Source organism: Poecilia reticulata, linkage group LG17 (genome assembly GCF_000633615.1).
Source record: "Poecilia reticulata strain Guanapo linkage group LG17, Guppy_female_1.0+MT, whole genome shotgun sequence".
Taxonomy (NCBI): Eukaryota; Metazoa; Chordata; class Actinopteri; order Cyprinodontiformes; family Poeciliidae; genus Poecilia; species Poecilia reticulata.
This window is the reverse complement of record NC_024347.1, coordinates 3728209-3732541: the sequence shown is the minus strand read 5'-3', so window position 1 is coordinate 3732541 and position 4333 is coordinate 3728209.

Sequence of the window (4333 nt, the reverse complement as noted above, 5' to 3'; positions counted from 1 at the left end):
TACATATATATACAGTACATATATATGGTCCTTTTTTCAGTTTGTGCAGGTTTTCTGGATTCTCTCATCACAAACCAGTAATGGAAAATTAAAAAGTAAAACTTGAGGATTTTTGTTTAAAAGAAAAGCATGTTTAACTTGAAAAACTTAATTTGCCCCCTCCGACAAAAAAAAGTGACATAAATAACCTTACTAAGCAAGTTGGAGGGATCCAATCAATATGCAATATGGAAGCATTGAAGCAAATCTTCTGTTGGCATAGCAAAACTTTGAGGATTCTGGAAAATATAAAACGTCAGGATTGTTTTAGCTCTTTCACTCCAGTCAGAGGAAATGCCTTATTTTTGGTTATCAACAGGGCAGTGATGTTCGGAGCTGAGAGCAGAGTATCAGGAAATCCCAAGAGGAAGTCAGATGATTCATTCTTTTCACCCGTTCCAGTGTGCCGGAGCTGTCGGATCTATTAATTTTTCCCGTTGCACTCGGTGGACCGTGGGCTTTACCGCAACAACACTGGGGAGTTTACAGAAACAGATTAAGTCAAAACTATTTTCAGGTAAAGTTTTAGGTTATCTGCTGACGYTTGTTAAAGAAAGTTAAAATTCTTCCCATCATGGTGTCTTTCTGTCGTTTCTGTCAGCTGCAACAAACTTAATGAAGAAACTTGTCGAATCATTTCTGCTCCCAGCCAATACAAGTTCACCTCAGTGAGTCGGTATATAATTAAAATATGTTTCTGTCAATTCAGTTTGTCAGAAAAATAAAAAGTTACATTTTAAGGGGTAAAAGTACAAGTCATGCTATGACCTGGACAATCCTGGGAGCAAAGGTTGACGGGACAACAGTCCAGTAGACGGTCATTAATACCCAGCTTCAAATGGTCACTTCTGCTGAAGCTAAAGCACTGAATGATGTATCAAAGGGTATTGAGAGAAAATAAAGGGGAAGGAATAAGTAGAAAAATATGCACAAGGAACAAGAATAACGGCAAAGTGAATTAAATTCTTCTGAGGAATCTAGGATGGATGAGTGAAGGTGTCGAAGGCCTCACTCAGTCAGATCAAGAGAGACAAGAATGGATAAGGAGCCAGTCGGAAGCGAAAAGGTCTTTTGTCATTTTTATTATGCATTTTGATACAATGAAGGAGTTGAAAGTCAGATTAAAACTCTTCATTTTATTTGATAGATTTAAATTCAAGTGATTAACTTTTTCAAGAACTTTGGAAACGACAGGTYATATAGGACAAAGAGTATTGAAGTTTGAAGGGTCGAGACCCGGATCCTCGATAGTTGGCGGCAGATTGAAATGCTGCAGGGACGATTCCAGAAGACAGAGAGGAGTGGATGATGTCAGTGACGATGCAGAGCAGAGAGGGGACAGGTTTTAACAAGGACTGTAAGGAAAGGATGGAGCTGACAGGCAGAGGGCTCCGACTGGCGAATATCTTCATTCTTTAGCAGAGGGGAGAGAAAAAACCAGAACAACTTCTGCTTTGGGGAGCCATTTTATCTTCTAGCAAAAAGTATCAATACCTGCTTTAATGGCCAGCAAACTGGACAGATTCTCATCCTGCAGGAGTTCTGCTACAAGAAAGACGAGAGACAGCWGAACAACAATTCTCCTTTCAGCAGCTGAAACAAATTACTGAAACATCCTCAACGCCTCGGTTGACCTGGACGCTGATCACTTCCAACACCTGCAGTAACTCAGTACAGAACATTTCATTAGGTTGACTGAACCGTATCATAATCCATTTCTTGTTGGACACTTAATCTGGAAACACTTGAAATATGTTGAATTACTAAAATAAATCAACATTCATTCGTTGGAATATAGTGAAAAGGGTTAGGCGTACCTGTATACAATAAAATAAATAATGGTCTTCTCACAGAACAACACTCTTCATTCTTCATGACAGGCGAGTTCCCAACGCGAGAGGCGATTCGTGACATTTTAACCTCATTGTACTTTTTCTCTAGCTGCACTGCAGTGAGCTATGATCCTAGAGAACACTGTACGAACAAACTGCATACGGATAATCTCAGATGCAACCCTTCCTTATGTGTTGTCTCCAGTACAAACCCCTYTGTCCAACACTTCCTGTCAGTCCACATCGTACATCTGTCTCCCTGACATGCTCGGCGTCTTCATCCGTCAAAACCTTCACCTTCGTGTCCACCGCATCAAAACAAATGCTTCTCAACTAACTTCCTCCTCCACCATTTACCTGTCGTCTCCATCACACTTCCCTCCATCCCTGCCACCTGCCCGTATTGTGGCACACGTGGGTGCTCGTTTTCCCTGCACCTCCTCCCGCAAGCTTTCCTTTTTGGATGACCTACAGGTTGTGTGCTGACGGGCGCCGGGGATGAACGTGTTGCTTGTGCAGACGGTGTGAGGAGATGTTTTTGTTAGATCCTGGGACACTTCTCGCTTCCTGTCCCACTGTGCATCCCTTCCCACACTCAACGCTTTCGACAGAAAGCAGAATGAAGGAGAAGCTCGGTGTTGAGTCAAACAGCTCCTAATTCTGACTGGGGTAATGAGTAAATGTATTCCTAAGATAAGTTTGTGGCAGCAGCGCAGAGGTTGCAAAAATGTAAACCTTTACATGCTTATTAGCCTGTCGGCCTCTCTAAATAGTTAGAACCTCCTTGAAATTGAATTTAGTTGAAATGTCCTTCAGACTCTAAGACTTGGCTGAAACATTTTTGGTATCTACAAGATTCTTGCTAGAATTACATCTAAGTAAGATGTAGTAATGTACAACAGAAGCTGACAGAAACATAAAATAATCGTCTGAGCTTTCATAGACTTGTCAGTGTCGTAGCAATCTTACCAAATGTGAAACTTTAGTTTGAAAAAGATTAAATTCTCTTAGAAAATGTCTAATTCTGGTGAACAGAAAATAGAAATGGTTTCGGTGGTATTAATTGACCTTAAACAAGAACATTTTAAACCAATGTAATGTTGGGGGGGGGGCTTAATATCTGGTTTCTACTCTGTCACTATTATGTTTAGAAATCTGACAATTTTTATTTTCCTCAGTACTAGAGGTCCGACGAAAGATCTCCACCACGCATCGCGCCCGCGAGAAAATGTAGTAGACTATGAGTATACGTGAATCTCTGAAAGTATACTAAGTATACTACGTTTACTTGAGAGCGGCTTCTTTCCCACCAACAGGATCTTGGCAGGAGGAGCGGATAAATTGAGCAAGGCGTGCTTCAGCCTTGACCGTGTGCTGAGAAGGTTTGTCACGGACGTGCCAAGAATTTAAACGTGGGGAAGCATTGTTATGCTTTCAACCTGTCGCTGTGGCCCTCAATTATTTATAATCTTCCTTTCTGTCCATCATTACGACCAGGTTCTAGCCGGGGGGAACACCGGGGCTCTGTTTTATGCTGGGGGGTTTGTTGTTGAACAGGAAAATGTGCATGAAATCACAACTTCAAATCTGTGAGGTTGAATGTATTGTGTTATCAGGTGTTTGCATATTTTTGCCACTCATGTCTGTCTTGAACGTTTCCTGTCCCACTCTGTTGGTTGATAGAGCTGAATTTTTTGTAGTTTTGAAAGCTAGCTTACCCTGGCTAGATTTCCCTAAAAAAATCCCAAGTTTTTCAAGGGAAAACGTTTTAGTATTTTTAAGGGAAAACTTGGGATTTAAATGATTTAATTTGTTAACTGAAGGGACTCACCAATCCACTTATTTCACTTCCGATAGCAATATCTGAAGTTTGGCATCAGCCGACATACAGAAATGATGCTAAACTGACTTAATTATTATTATTCTATTTTTTTTCAATAAACATGGACATACTCAATTACAAATTAATTTGATAACTCGGGACCAGTACACCACTCTTAAATCCACCACTAACTTCACAAGCTTGGTCAACAGTACTGTTTACTGTAAAACAGCAAATGTTTGACTGGCATTAGCATGTTTTTATAAAATGTTTTATACCAGATGAAAATTAGCTTAAAATAGTTACAAACTTAACAAAACTTTGCTCCATATCTTGACCACAGGAAGTAATTATGTTGCTGTGCTTTCCCCTTGTTTACCTCCTAACACCGCTACCTCTTGGCAACTTTGCAACATATTCAACTACAATTGTGTCTCTTTTTTTTTTCCTTTGCAAAACCACACACTACAATGCAAAAACTTAAAATCTTACCAAGTATTTTAGTCTATTTTCTTATTGAAAATATCTTAACACACTCAAAATAAGACTAAACTAACTTTTTCAGCAAGAGTTCGTTTTAAGTGAATAATTCATTTATATTGATGAAAAAAGTGCTGTTGCCACTGGTAGATTATTTCAC